This window comes from Geotrypetes seraphini, chromosome 4 (genome assembly GCF_902459505.1).
Source record: "Geotrypetes seraphini chromosome 4, aGeoSer1.1, whole genome shotgun sequence".
Lineage (NCBI taxonomy): Eukaryota > Metazoa > Chordata > Amphibia > Gymnophiona > Dermophiidae > Geotrypetes > Geotrypetes seraphini.
The window spans coordinates 237,601,716-237,617,767 of NC_047087.1; the positions used below are offsets into that span (position 1 = coordinate 237,601,716).

The window sequence follows — 16,052 nt, forward strand, 5'->3', positions numbered from 1 at the left end:
ACATATTTCTGCCCGGTACATGGTTCCTCCTTTCGGATAGATTTGTGGCTGGGAGACAAGGGGTTGATGACGCGTTTGGCATCTTGCCACATAAAGAGTAGTACTTTCTCTGATCACTTGCTGGTGGCTTTGGTTTTAGCAGGACAGGGTGAAGAGAGGCCTAGGCCTCTTTGGAGATTCAATGATGGGTTGCTTTTGGAGCCCTCAAATGTGGAACTAATCGGTAAGGTGATGGTGGAGTATCTGGAATTCAATGATATTGATGGGATTGGGCCTGGTTTGTTGTGGGAGGCATTCAAGACGGTGATCCGGGGATGGGTAATTGCGCTGGCAGTCAAGGTGAATCGTACTAAACAGTGGGAAGAGTGCAGTCTCTGTGAAGCATTGCTGAACCTTGAGACTAAGGAGAGGAGCTCTGAATTAACTCTTAGCAAACAAGAGGGGATGCATGCTCTTTGGGTTAGTCTTAAATCGCTGGATTTGGAAGAGGTGAGGCTGGCCTTGGACAAAGCTAAACAAACTTATTTTGAATTTGGTAATAAATTGAGCAGGTTGTTGGCCTACAAGCTTAAAAGACAAGCCCTTTTTAATTTTATACCCTCCTTGGTGACGCAAGGGGGGACAAAGTTGACCCTGGCACGGGATATTGGACAGGAGTTTCAGGAATATTATCAAGCAGGGGGAGATTGAGACTTACCTCACTGGGGTCCAGTTGCCTTCTTTGTCTGTTGGTGAGGCGGCCCAAATGTCTCTGCTGATAACACTGGAAGAGGTGCAAGAGGCAATTGAGGCCCTCCCAGCTGGTAAATCGTCGGGGCTAGATGGTTGCATTAATGCTTTTTACAAACGCTTTCAGGGGATTCTGGCACCTCTCTTGGTTCGAATATTTAATGCTTTAGGAGAGGAGGCATTGTTGCCAGTCTTGGCGGCTCGCAGCAGTGACTTTATTGTTAAAACCAGGCAAGAGTAGTATCTCGTGTGGTTCCTATCGGCCAGTCGCCCTCCTAAACACAGACTATAAAATTTTCACCAAGAGTTTGGCTTCTAGATTGCAACAAGTTTTGCCCCAGGTGATTCATGTGGATCAGGCAGGCTTTATTTGCCAGCATCAAGCTTTTGATAATATTAAGACTACTTTATACATAACCTGGTATGTGCAACAGCAAAAGATCCCTGCGCTAGTTCTTCCTCTAGATGCTGAAAAGGCCTTTGATCTGGTCAACTGGGATTTTTTTGTTTGAGGTCCTGCTTAAACTGGGATTTGATTAAAAGTTTCTTTCTTGGATACATTTGTTGTATTGGGGAACTAGGCAGGGGTGTCCCCTTTTACCCCTTTTGTTCGCGATAGCCTTGGAACCTTTTGTGTGTTCCATTCAGCAGCAGGGATCCATTCGAAGGTTGGCAGTGCGAGATAAGTCCTATAAGATTTTACTATTTGCGGATGATGTCCTGTTGTTTCTCCATGACCCAGAGGTCTCTCTACCGCCTTTGCTGCAGGAATTGGAGATCTGTAGCCAAGTGTTTTGGGTCAATATGGACAAATCTGAAATTTTAAACTTGACTCGTCCGTCGCAACAGGTCTTTCATTTACAATCGTGTTTCCCTTTTCATTGGGCATGTAAATCAATTAAGTATTTGGGTATCCAGTTGACTGCGAGTCCTGCTGCATTATATGAGGCTAACTTCCCAGTTCTTCAGTGTCGGGTGTTCAGGAGTTGGATCAATGGGAGGGAATGCCTATAGGGTGGCTTGGCCGAGTGGCACATGTTAAAATGATGTTACTTTATAAGTTGCTCAAAATTTTTATGGCCTTACCGATTACTATTCCGGGAGTATTTTTTCATACTTTAATAGAAAGGTTTTTGCTTATATTTGGCGGCGTAAGCCCCCCAGGATGCGGAGAGCCTTGTTGTGTCAGGTTAAACAGAGGGGAGGGATGGGTGTACCTAATTTTTTCCTCTTATCAGCAAGTGGCATTGTTGCAAGAAGCGGCAGCTTGGATTGGATATGCGGACTGCCCCTGGATGTACTTGGAGCAAGCTTTTCTGCCAGATATTTCTTTGTGGAGGTTATCATGGGCTCCCATTTCAATAGTACGCTCCTCTCTTACCATATGTAATCCCTTTTTAAAGGCGATTCTTTTAGCCTGGTATGGCTTGTGGAGGTTTCCAGAACATAGATATTTTGTTCAGACCCCTATTAGTTTGTTGCTGAATTTTCCACCGGGAGGGGAAGATCCTATTCGGTTTCAATGGGTACAGGCAGGCTTGCGGACGGTTGGACAGGTTTGTCTGATGGGGACATTGTTCCCTTTGAAATTCTGCAGGATGAATATGGCCTCTTGCACTCTGATATGTTACCTTATGCGCAGATGCGACTCTTCTTACGGAAACAGGCCTATTAAGACCTGGTCCTGGGGTATACTAGGTTGGAAGTGGCTCTCTGGAAGGGTACTGGGTGGGGAGGGATATCCCGTTTATATCGGGCTTTGTTGTTACGGGAAGCTCCTATTGATCCCTATAGAGCAGTGTTTTTCAACCGCTGTTCCGCGGCACACTAGTGTGCCGTGAGATGTTGCCTGGTGTGCCGTACGGTGCAGACACTGATTAGGCCTCAGGCCGGGTCCCGCACGCGCTCCCATGAGACTCCCCCGGTCCCCGCTGCTGTTCAGTTTCGATCTTCTGCTCTGACGCAACCGGAAACAGGAAGTTGCAGCAGAGCAGAAGATTGAACACTGAGCAGCCGCGCATGCGCGGCTCTTTGGGAAAGCGTGCATGTCGCCGAAAAACAAAACCTACAAACTAAGGTGAGGCGAAGGGAGAGAGCTGGCTAAACAGTAAGATCGATTGGGCAGGCGAGTGGTGGCTGCGGGGACCGTGCGATCGCTCGTGTTCCCGGCTCAAATTGGAAGGAGGGAGTGAAAGGGAAAAGGATTCTGGGCCAAGGGGATGAAGACGGAAAGAAAAACCCATAGCAGGAAAGAAAGGGAAGGACAGGCAGGTGAGCCAGATGCTAGAAGCAGGGGGGGGGGAGAAAGAGGGAAAAAAGCTAGATGGGGTTGAAAAGAAGAGACACACTGGTATGGAAGAGGAAGGGGAAATCTGGACACAGGAAGGTAACAGAAAGAGGGGAAATTATGTGCATGGGGCATAGGGACAGAGACATAAAGGGGACATGCCATGGGGATGGTATATGGACACAGGGGGGGGGGCAATGACAGATACATAGGGGAGATATTAGAAATGGAGAAAATAGGAGCACAGAAGCGAGATGGTTTGTGGGGATGGGACAGGGACCGAGCTTGCAGGCTCCAGTGGCTTGCACAAATTACATTGTAACGTGTCATGAAAATAAGAGGGAGGAAGGTAGATAGATAAGCCACGTGAGAGGAGCTGAAGGGTAGTAGAAAGGAACAGATGGTAAAGGAGGGAGGGAAGGGTGGTGGTGGAAAGGAATAGGACAGACATTGAAGGAGGGTGGAGAGGAACAGACCTCGAAGGGAAATGTGGAAGACAGAGTGGGAAGAAGACAGATGCCAGACTATGGGGGAGCAGAGGGAAGAAGATGGGTGCTAGACCAATTGGGGGGGGTGAAGGGAGAGGCACAGTAACAGCAAATGGAAGACGTAGAGAGAAGACATACAGTGGATGGAAGGAATTGAATGAGAAGATGTGGAAAGCAGAAACCAGACAACAAAGGTAGAAAAAAAAATTATATTTATTTATTTTTTGCTTTAGGATAAAATAGTATATTCTTTAGCACTCTCCAGACCAGTAGAGGTTAACTTTACGAATGGGTATATATCTAATCATGACCAGCAGGTGGAGACTGAAAACAAAACTTTGGGACAGTATATACTATCCTCCCTTCTCTATTTCCCTCAGTCTTCTTTCAGTCTCCAGCAGGTGTTGAGTGATCTGTACCCATCTCTCTTGGTAGGGCTGTTGGAATTTGTTTAGGGGTTTATTGTCCCTGTTTTTGGCCGGACGGAGCTTGGTCGGGCCCTGTTTGGGGGTCCGTCCGACCTCGGGGGTGTCAAACCCGGCGGGTCACGAGCGGGGTCCCTCCCCCCACTTCCTCCACCTCCCCACATTTTTTTAGAGGAGCCTCAGCAGTAAGCCTTGCCCCCTAAGTCAAGCAAGGCATATTGCTTCGAGAGCCTGTGGAGTCTGTTCTGTAAAAAAAAAAAAAAATCCTGAGGTAGTGCTGGTCTGAAGGGTTGTTTCCCTTTAAGAAAACTGTATTTTACTGTATTTTTTCATGTAACCAGCACTTTTTTATAGCTAGGTCGCGTCTGGAGCAATTGTGCCCTTCTCCGGGGGAGTAGGCCACAATTTTAGTCCAGCCGCGAGGCACTCGCGGCCGGCCTGAACTCGGCGGTTTGGGTCGGTGAGGTGGTGGAGCTCCGTCGGCAGCGGCTGCAGGCGCCCAGAGCTCCCCGCCGATGGTGCCTCGCGAGTCGGCTTGGAGCAGTGGGGAAGCCCGGTCTTCCACAACCGCCCACGGAGGGATTCCCCGAAGGATTCCCTCTCAGCTGATTTTTTGACAGCTGATGCCGACTTGCCTGTCTTAGCGGCTGGGACTGTTCAGTCTTCTCAGCCGCTACAGGCCATGGAGGGAGCATTTTTGGCGGGAACTTCGCCATTTTCTTTGTCTGGCCCCTCCATTTTGTCTGCAACCTCAGGTGACCTTCCCCCTGTATGGCGAACACAGGGGCAGGTTTCAGCATGGACCCCTGCTGGGGCAGGGAGTCCCTGGGGACCCCCAGGGGTTTTTTGCCCCCAATTTATTTTCTTTCTTTGTGCGGACTTTTGGGGGTCCCACGTGCGCCTGGGGGGTTTCGGGGGGGGGTTTCCCTCCGCGCCCCCTATGGCTTTGCCTCCCTCTTTTCGTTTGGCGTCCCCTCTTCCTCCTCCCTCATCCAAGCGCCCGCGGGGGGGCTTGGATTGCGAATTGGTGGGCGGAGGAGCGTGTTGGCCTGGTTGAGGACCTGGCTGCTTTGGCGGGCTTCCAGGATCCTCTAGAGGGGACGCCTGTTGGCAGCGGGGCGGCGGGTTTCCCGTCTTCCAGAGCAGATGCGTCCGTGGTGCGCTTTTTTATTCAGAGGGATGAGTTTTTAGACCTGTGTAGCAGGTCTCCTTGGTGCTGCATTTTTGCAGTGGCGCCGCCGGAGACCCCGCGTATGGGGGCCCCTCTGCTTCAGGGGGTCTGTCCTGGTTCCCGCTCTTTTCCTGTGCGTCAGGATTTGCGGGATTTTGTGTTGGCGCAGTGGCCTATGGGCGCAGTTTCGTTTGGTGTGCGCCTTGGCTCTTGGGTATCCCGTCCCGGAGGGAGGTAGGGCTACCTTAATTTCGCCAATGGGAACGCGGTGGTCTCGGCACTTCCTAAGCGGCATACCGTGCCTGTTATGGACGGTTCTGCTCTTAGGGTCTCGGAGGCGCGTGCGTTAGAGACTCTTCTTAAGTATGATTTTGATGTCTCTGCCTTTGGGGTCCAGGCGGCTGTTTGTGGGGAGCTAGTCGCTCGCGCCGTGTTTCGGTGGGCTGAGCGTGTCCTGGATCGGGAGTCTGATGACTGGTCTCTAGTGGATCAGGAGGTAGCGAAGATTGCGATGGCTGCCTCGTTCCTCTCAGATGCTCTTTATGACTTGGTGCGGATTTCGGCTAAGTCTATGGCATGGCCGCGCGGCGTATTTTGTGGCTGCGCGCTTGGGCGGCGGATTCTGCGTCCAAAGCTAAGTTTACTAAAGTTCCCTTTAGGGGGTCTTTTTGTTTGGAGAGGAATTTAGATGAGTTGATTCAGACTCTGACGGACTCGAAGGTGCCCCGTCTGCCTGAGGACCGTGCCCGCCCTGCGTCTAGGTGTGGGGCTGCCCGGGGGCGTTTGCGGGAATTTCGCAAGTATCGCCCGGGGCGTGGGGCTGCTTCTTTCCCGGCTCAGGGTTTTTCCCGGGGTCGGTTCTTCCAGCGCATGCAGCCCTTTCGGGGGGCCCGTCGGGGGGCAGGGAATCCCTCCGCCGGTTCCCCCGCTTCCCGTCCTGCGCAATGACTCCTTGCCGGCGCCCCCTTTGGTTCCGGTGGGGGCCCGGCTGCGCAAATTTTTCCCCAAATGGGCCGAGATCGCGTCCGATCAGTGGGTCCTTGAGGTGGTGCGGGACGGTTACGCTCTGGAGTTTACCCGCTCTCTGCCGGACATTTTCCTCGCTTCTCCATGTCAGACTCCATGGAAGACGCAGGCTTTTCGTCAGACCCTTCAGCGTTTGCTAGATCTCGAGGCAGTGGTGCCGGTGTCCCCTACGGAGTGGGGCACCGACAGGTACTCCATTTACTTTGTGGTGGCCATAAAGGAGGGGACCTTTCGGCCCATCCTGGATTTGAAAGGGGTCAACAGAGCTCTCAAGATTCCGTCTTTCCGCATGGAAACGCTGCGGTCGGTCATTCTGGCGGTTCAGCCGGGGGAGTTTCTTACGTCTCTCGATCTGACGGAGGCCTACTTGCAGGTTCCAATTCGGGCCTCTCATCAGCACTTCCTTCGCTTTGCGATCTTGGGGCGGCACTTTCAGTTCGGTGCGCTTCCCTTTGGTCTGGCCACGGCTCCTCGGACGTTCACCACGGTAATGGTGGTCGTCGCGGCAGCCTTGCGGTTGGTGGGCATCCTGGTTCACCCCTACCTGGACGACTGGTTGATTCGGGCAAAGTCGTTGCAGGAGAGCTCCCGGGTTACGGCTCGGGTGGTGGAGTTTCTCCGGTCGCTGGGCTGGGTGGTCAACCTTTCCAAGAGTCGGTTGGTCCCGGCTCAGCGTCTGGAGTGCCTTGGGGTTATGTTCGACATCTCCTTGGGGAAGGTCTTCCTTCCAGAGGCCCGGGTGAGCAAATTGCAATCTCAGATTCGCCTGCTTTTGGCGTCCCGGGGTCCTCGGGCGCGAGATTTCCTCCAAGTCCTGGGGTCAATGGCGGCGTCCCTGGACGTGGTGAGGTGGGCGCGGGCCCACATGCGTCCTCTTCAGTATGCTCTGCTCCGGAGGTGGTCTCCCCGGAGGCAAGATTTGGATGTTCCGGTTCCCCTGCGAGGCTTGGCGCGCTGCAGTCTGCGCTGGTGGCTCCGGACCCCTCACCTGGTTCAGGGGGTGGGTCTGGATCTCCCGCAGTGGACGGTGCTCCTTACGGATGCGAGTCTCCTCGGTTGGGGGGCTCAGTTTATGGGCCACTCAGCTCGGGGCACCTGGTCCGCGGAGGAGGCCTCCTGGTCGATCAACGAGTTGGAGACCAGAGCGGTCAGGCTGGCGCTGTTAGCTTTCCACTCCCTTTTGCTGGGCAAGTCGGTCAGAGTCCTGTCGGACAATGCCACGGCGGTGGCTTATGTCAATCGTCAGGGGGGCACCAAGAGCACTCCTGTGGCGCAGGAGGCGGCTCGGCTCATGGTTTGGGCGGAGTCCCATCTTCTGGACCTCTCGGCTTCTCATATAGCCGGGGTAGAAAATGTTCAGGCAGACTTCCTCAGTCGTCACTTCCTGGATCCAGGAGAGTGGTTTCTCGGCGCCGGAGCGTTTCGGTTGATAGTGCAAGATTGGGGGCAGCCCCTGATGGACCTGATGGCCACGAGTGGCAACGCCAAAGTGCCCCGCTTCTTCAGTCGTCGCAGGGAAGGGCTGGCCGAGGGTCTGGATGCTCTGGTCCAGCCGTGGCCAACGGAGGGGCTGTTGTATGTGTTCCCTCCTTGGCCGCTGGTGGGCAGAGTGCTTCTTCGCATTGTTCACCATCCGGGTTTGGTGGTGCTGGTGGCTCCGGATTGGCCTCGACGTCCGTGGTATGCGGATCTGGTGAGGCACCTGGTGGCGGTTCCTCTTCCTCTGCCTCTCTCGGACGACCTTCTGATGCAGGGTCCCATTCCCTTGTTCGACCCGTCTCTCTTCTGTCTTACGGCGTGGCTCTTGAAAGGGGTCGCCTTAGCAAGAAGGGATATTCAGACAAGGTGATCGCTACACTGTTGGGGTCCCGGAGGCTTTCTACCTCTCGGGCTTATGTGCGGGTTTGGCGTCTCTTTGAGGAATGGTGTCGGGCGCGGGGAGTGACCTCTTTTCGCGCTTCTCTGCCTAACATTCTAGAGTTCTTGCAGGATGGCCTGGATAGAGGCCTGGCTTGGTCTTCTCTCCGGGTTCATCTTGCGGCCCTGTCGACCTTTCGAGGGTTGGTGTCAGGTCAGCGTTTATCGGCTCTTCCTGATGTGATTCGGTTTCTGCGGGCGGCCAAGTTGCTTAGGCCTCCCCTACGGCCCTCGGTTCCCTCTTGGGATCTTAATCTGGTTCTCTCTGTTTTGGTGCGCCCGCCTTTCGAGCCCTTGGACGACTGTTCTTTGAAGGACCTTACTTTGAAGGCGGTCTTTTTGGTGGCCATTACTTCTGCTAGGCGTATTTCTGAGCTGCAGGCTTTCTCTTGTAGGGCTCCCTTCTTGGAGTTGTCTAGGGAGCGGGTCGTCTTGCGGCCTGTTCCTTCCTTTCTGCCGAAGGTTGTTTCTCCTTTTCATGTCAATCAATCGGTGGTTCTCCCGGTCTTGGGTGGTCGGGAGGGCTCTTCTGAGCAACGGCAGCTGCGCAAGTTGGATGTCGGTCGGGTCCTTCGCTCTGATGTGCAGCGGACCCAGGAATTCCGGAAGTCCGATCATCTCTTTGTCCTCCTGGCTGGTCCTCGTCGGGGAGCTGGCGCTTCTAAGGCTACTATTGCGCGCTGGATCAAGGAGACGATTGCTTCCGCTTATCTTCTGAAACAGCAGCCTGTTCCGGAGTTTCTCAAGGCTCATTCCACTCGGGGTCAGGCGGCTTCTTGGGCTGAGTCGTCGCTCGTGCCTCCGGTGGATATTTGTAAGGCTGCGGTTTGGTCCTCCTTGTATTCTTTTGTTAGACATTATCGGGTAGATGTTCAGGCGCGTCGGGACGCGGTGTTCGGTGAGCGTGTTCTGGTATCGGCCCTTCGGGGGTCCCGCCCGTGAGAGGGACTGCTTTGGTACGTCCCATTCGTAAAGTTAACCTCTACTGGTCTGGAGAGTGCTAAAGAAGGAGAAATTAGGTTCTTACCTGCTAATTTACTTTCTTTTAGCTTCTCCAGACCAGTAGAGGTCCCCACCCTGTCTGTTGTTGTTGTTGTTGTTGGGGCTGTTTTCGCGGGCAGTTTTTTGTTTTTTGCTGCGGGTTCTAGTATTTTTCTAGGGCCGGGGAGAATTAAAGAACAGCGGCTGTGGCTCGGCTGGCTTAGCTGGCGAGCTGTGGGGACATTTTCCTTCGGGTATTTCTCCTCTGCATTTTCCAACAGCATTTGGGTATGTTATTTGTTACTCCTGTTCGGAGTATTGTTTTCTTCCTGTTTTCCAGTTCTTGGTTCTGCTTGGCTATTCGGCAGACTGAGGGAAATAGAGAAGGGAGGATAGTATATACTGTCCCAAAGTTTTGTTTTCAGTCTCCACCTGCTGGTCATGATTAGATATATACCCATTCGTAAAGTTAACCTCTACTGGTCTGGAGAAGCTAAAAGAAAGTAAATTAGCAGGTAAGAACCTAATTTCTCCTTAGTTGTGTTGATAAAAATTTATAAACAAAGCCCTGCCAGCTGAGCATCTCTTTCTCTAGTTCAGCAGCAGGAACTTTGATTTATAAGAAAGGAATAAGCTAAATATTACAGTACTAAGGCTTATATGGATGCAGCGGGGACGGTGACGGGGCGGTGAATGGGATGGCAGTGGCGGTGACGGGGCGGTGAAGGGAACGGCTGTTGACTAAGAGCTACGTGTGTGTCTTTCTTCGATTCCAGCCAGAATATCAGCTTTGTGTTCAGCCAAACAGGCCCAGGTTTCGCACTGAATAAAGTATTTTATAATTTTTCACTATTCTGTTTACTTAATATTTCATAATAAAGTAATTATAAAATACTTTCTTTGTGTTTATTTGATTCCTATTCAAGAGAATTACTTTATATATAGTCAATATAGGCACAGAGTTAAATTTTTTAACATTTTCTAATGGTGGTGTGCCTCGTGATTTTTTTCATGAAACAAGTGTGCCTTTGCCCAAAAAAGGTTGAAAAACACTGCTACAGAGAACAGTGGAAACAGGAGGTGGGAAGGGTAATGGTTCCCTCAGAGTAGGGTAGGCTCTATAGATGTTTATTTTCAGTTCCTCTTTCTGCTTCCTCAACTGAAAATGGTTTTAAAATGTATTATCACTGGTATATGACCCCACAGCGAATTTCTCTTTTTTGTGCTCAGCACCAGAATGTATGCTGGTGAGATTGTGGTCTTTTCAGCATATCTGGTGGACATGCCCCAAGGTTAAGGCTTACTGGAATATGGTGGGCCAGTTAATTGTCCATATTACAGTCCTATATTTATGGAATGTTGTTTGCTTAATGCTCCTTTAATGGGGTATTACCCACAGGAGCATCACCTGGCACTATTTGTTGTCACGGTGGCATAGCTGGCCTTAGCTCATTGCTGGCGCACTGCTAAGCTTCCGGTCAGGCAATGTCTCCTGAATAGGTTGGATTATGTGCACCTGATGTGTAAATTGATGGTGATGCGTTGGATGCGTATGGGACCCTATCAGAAAATCTGAACTAGCTATGTAGCTTGGTGGGCATCTTTTCACCACTCTGGGTAGCTCTGTAATAGGCAGGGTGTGGATGGGTTGGGGTTGGGAGATATAGGGAGTACTGGCTTTGGGTGGGAGTGGGATTTTTGTTTTTTCCCTTGTGGGTTATAGGATAACATAGTTGATAGAAAAGTTGTGCATTTTTTGAATATTAGCTTTCTTCTCTGTCTTTGTTGTATGGGTTTTCTAGTGTTTACCTGGCGGTAAGAATCACACAGGGGTTGGTTCCATTTTGTTACACCATGGTTTAATGAGGGTATTCTCTGTATTATGAATTTTTTGTTTTATTTTGAATGTTTATTGATTGTGTCATCTTGTTCTAAAATGTTAATTAAAACTTATTTGGGAAAAAAAAAATTTGCCATACTTACAGTACAAGAATTTTCAATACAAGCTTTTATCTGAACACAACACATACTGAAGATCTATTACCAATATATATTTCTTTGTAATCCATTCCCTGTAGGCAAGGGAGTTAGGAGAAGAGGTATGTTTTTATTGCTTTCCTAACGTTCAGGAGTCCTTCAAGGGATCTGATCTGTGGGGGCAATTGATTCCAGTGGCTTGATGAAGTGAGAATAGGAATGTCGTTTGGTAGTTGAAGGGCACGACCAGGGGGCATTTTGAGGCGTATTTCATCCTGGAAGTGGAGGGACCTGTTTGACACATACAAAGGAAGCTTGGTTGTCATGTAGCTGGTGCCATGTTGTTCAAGAATTTAAGTGATAGCATTGAAGACGCGTTTGGCTACGGGCAGCCAGTGAGCTGATGATAGAACATGGGAGAAAGGGCACGGGCATGGAAGTTTTTGAGAAATCTGATTGCCACATTTTGTTCACACTGGAGATGTTTTATGTTCTTCGCTGTGAGTCCAATGAATAGCACGTTGCAGTGGTCCATGTGTGAGAGGACATGGGCATGGAGTAGTTGGGTGAAGTCAGACTCTGAAAATTAGATCCTTATTTTTCGGAGTTGTCACAGGTAGTAGAATGAGGGCGATACCACCTGAGAGTTATGGTTGGAAAGCAATAGGTTAGGGTCAAGGAGTATTCCAAGGCTGCATACTTGGTCCTTTGCAGTTATGGTGGTCGAATCCTGTTGCAGGGAGGGATGGATACGGTTGCAGTGCTCTTTGCGGATCCAGAGGAGATCTGTTTTAAGGCGTTTAGTTATAATTTTTTTCACAGAAATCCAGTTTTATGATTTCTGAGGCAGTTTAGGAGTTTCGTGATCCTGGAGTTGTAGGTTTCTCCTAGCAGTAGATATAGTTGGATGTCATCCACAAAGGAGTGAATCTGTATTTGTGGGCTATGTCTAGGACAGGTCCAATGTAGAGATTGAATAATAGGGGTGATAGCAGAGCCCCCTGTGGAACATCATATTTGATCGGTTTTGGTTTCGATAGTGCATCGTTGAGCAGTATGCTTTGGGATCTATACTGTAGAATTTTCTGAATCCTGATTTGAAGGTGGCTAGGGCTCCTTGTTTGTCGATGAGTGTAATTGGTTATTACTGTTTTTTCCAGGATCTTGGAGATGAAGGGTAGGTTGGAGAAAGGTCTAAAATTGCGGTGCAAGTTAGTGTCGAATGTGGGTTTTTTCAAGATTGGTCTGATGACTGCTGACTTCGTTTGCAATCACTAAGCCTGTTTGTAGAGAGGTGTTAATTCGTGGAAGAATGGAGTCTACAAAGGTGCCTTTCACAGCCCCCAAGAGGTGTGGCGGACAAGGGTCTAGGATGGAGAGGAAGGGCGAAGATTATCTAGTATCTGGGGGCTGATTAGGAAGCTGGTCTTACCTTCCTAGCTAACACTATGTATGACACACTCCTTCGGCAATCACTGCATGTAGGTAGTTGTGGATGTGATACTGGCTCCAAGTCTCATCTGGTTAAGCTGCCCTTTAGGTGTAAGTGGATTTTTTATGAGAACCTCAGTTACCTGGTAAAGGAATTGGGTGAAATTAAACCTCAGCATTTTCCCAGAAGATAAACTGAAATAATCTCAATCATTTAGAGCAGTGTTTCCCAACCCTTTCCCAGAGGACCACCAGCCAGTCAGGTTTTTTGGATAACCCTAATGAATATGCATGAGAGAGATTTGCATATAATGGAGGTGAAAGGCATGCATATCTCCTCCATGCATATTCATTAAGGCTATCCTAAAAACCTGACTGGCTGGTGGTCCTCCAGGACAGGGTTGGGAACCACTGATTTAGAGTACCCTCGCTTAGTTCAGTGTTTTCTATCTCTGGTCGATAGGCATAACTACCTACAAGTTCTGGAATAGTGTGAAAGACTAATGGAAAAAAATATCAGGTAAGACATAATTTCTCCTTGTAGCTTATAGAAGTCTCTATTTTGTTGGCATATGAATTTTTTCATATATTGCATGGTTTAGGCAGTGTAGAAGATTACTGCCACAGGATATCATAGTGGTAAAGAAATGTTTCCTGACAAAAACTACTTTGACCCATTATCATTTAGATTACTAGTGCAATTGCTAGTGCTTTCTACACTGGACTATTGCAATATCGTTTATATGGGTATACCCAAAAAAACAGTGAGGAAACTTAGAATTGTTCAGAACACAGCGGTCCGCTTGATATTTGGATTGAAAAAAAGCAACCATGTTAGCCCCTACTACAGACTGCTACACTGGCTGCCAATGGAGAAGCGAATAATATTCAAGTTCTCTTGCATATGTTTCAAGCTGGTTTGGGGACTAGCTCCTACCTACATGCTACCTCACTTCGTACTATACAGCCCTACAAGACAAACCAGAAACTGCAATCTATTTGCATACCCAAGCATTACCGGCTGTAAATACAAAACCTTTCTGGATAGAACTTTTATGTACCAAGCAAACAAACAACAGCACTGGTTAGACAACTACATTAATGGAGCTAGACTGACCTATGATGCCTATAGAAAAGTCATAAAAACTGCCTTATTCGACAGAAATATCACCTAAAAAGTATCTACACCAAACACTAAATCAAATTCTATTATTTCAAATATGTCCACTCCTGCGCATAAGTCTGAAATTTTTTAACAATTTTTAACAATCTGTATATTGTAATTCGCTGCCTTTTAAGATTCTGCATACTATAATTCTCTGACTATCTGCATTTTGTAACTCGCTGACTGTTCAGCTCTCTTCAACGTGAACCGCCTAGAAGTCTCACGACTATGGCGGTATAGAAGAATAAAGTTATTATTATCTTTTCCGTTTTCATCAGTAGCTAGTTAATATTTACTCTTGGCATACAACAAATATTTAAAAAAAAAAAAACAACCAAAAAAACTCCCACACTGAAATGGCTTCCAACTCTGAACCTGTGTAATATTTTTTTCATGGTTTGTAAAGCTATTTCTGCAGCCAAAGCGTTGAACAAGTTGATTTCAGACATCAAATTTGCCATCTAAATTGAAGTAGTTTTGTAACTTTTATAGCTGTATTGACAGTTTAACTTGGTAAGCCATTTTATACTGTATATGGTTAATGCCTAACTTTGTTTGCCCTGAGACAGCAGTCTCTCATCATTGCTTACCTAATGTACCTAATAGAGTTGTATGTACCGTATTTGCCGGCGTATAAGACGACTTTTCAGTACCTTAAAATCCTCCCCAAAGTCGGGGGTCGTCTTATACGCCGGGTACTGTTTACATGCCCTTACTTTACATTAGAGAGCTGCACGGGGACGCCCCCTAGGGTCGCGGGGATCCCGTGGGGACGCCCCCTAGGGTCGCGGGGATCCCATGGGGACGCCTCCGAGGGTCGCGGGGCTCCTGCGGGGCTGGATGTACTCAGTCTTCTGGATGTACGCGGCTCTTCTTCTCCCTACCTTCTCTGCTTGCAGCACAGAGCCGAACGGAAGTCTTCCTGACGTCAGCGCTGACGTCGGAGGGGAGGGAGGGCTTAAACAAAGCCCTCCCTCCCTCCGACGTCAGCGCTGACGTCGGGAAGACTTCCGTTCGGCTCTGTGCTGCAGGCAGGGCAGATAAGGAGAAGGAGAGTAGCCTCGCGGTTCCAGTGGCTACCAAGGGAGAGGGGCGGCCCGCCCCGGTTGCAGCACAGCCAGCCAGGTTCCCTTACTTTTGTGGCACTTCCCCGACCGACCAATAACAGCCCCGGTCCGACAATCCTCCCTGCCCTGTAGCCGCGAATCTAAATTACCTTCTTACAGCAGCTGTAAGAAGGTAATTTAGATTCGCGGTTAAGGGCAGGGAGGTTTGTCGGACCGGGGCTGTTGTCGGTCGGTCGGGGAAGTGCCACAAAAGTAAGGGGACCTGGCCGGCTGTGCTGCACCCGGGGCGGTAGAGAAGGAGGGGGGGAGAAGGACGCTGAAAGGCCATGGTGAAGACAGGAGGGGGGGGGAAGGACTCTGAAAGCACTTGAAGACAGAGGAGGGAGAAGGAGGCCGAAAGCACATGGGGGAATACAAAGGGGTGGAGAAGGACGCTGAAAGGCCATGGGAAGGGCGGGGGGGGGGGGAAGGACTCTGAAAGCACATGGGGAAGACAAAGGGGTGGAGAAGGACGCTGAAAGGACATGGGGAAGATGGGGGGGAGAAGGACACAAAGGAAATGAGGAAGAGAGAGTAGGGAGAAGACGCTGGCAGGGAAGAAGACAGATGCCAGACTATGGGGGGAGCAGAGAGAAGAAGATGGGTGCCAGACCAATTTGGAAGGGGGAAGAAAGGGAGAGGCACAGTAACAGAGCAAATGGAAGATGCAGAAGGAAGAGAGATAGTGGATGGAAGGAATTGAATGAGAACATGAGGAAAGCAGAAACCAGGCAACAAAGGTAGGAAAAGAATTCTATTTCTTTTTTTTTTTTTTTTTGCTTCAGGATAAAGTAGTATATTAGTTGTGTTGATAAAAATTTATAAACATTAGAGGCTCTGGTAGAAACCCGTTTACAAAGTATGTATTCTTCCCAATTAATATTTTCAAATTAATAAAGTCTTTTTGCTTATTTGTAAATGGGTTTCTACCAGAGCCTTTAATTCAGTAGCATAATTAAATGAAATAACTATTTCTGAAGTTTATAGGGACGGGCGGGGACGGAGGGGATTCCTCGCGGGGACGGGTGGGGATGGAGGGGATTCCTCGCGGGGACGGGTGGGGACGGAGGGATTCCTCACGGGGACGGGTGGGGACGGGTGGGATTCCTCGTGGGGACGGGTGGGACTTTGGCAGGGACGGGTGGGGACAGGTGGGATTTCTGTCCCCGCGCAACTCTCTACTTTACATGCCCTAACATCTCCTTCCTTACCTCCTTACGGTGCTTACGGTACTAGTAAACCTGCCGGGACATCAGCGGGGCCATGGCGGGACATCAGTGTGACAAGGGTGCCAGCTCCTTCATCCTGCGCAGCGGGAAGCAGCGGCGCTCTGGCCCCACCCCTTTTCT

General features: G+C 49.6%; 1 protein-coding gene across 4 annotated transcripts in view; it reads left to right on the forward strand.

Moving 5' to 3' along the window:
- VPS26A (VPS26, retromer complex component A) overlaps positions 1-16,052 on the forward strand; it is a 131,168-nt gene that overhangs the window by 98,862 nt on the left and 16,254 nt on the right. The gene's annotated exons all lie outside the window — the stretch shown is intronic.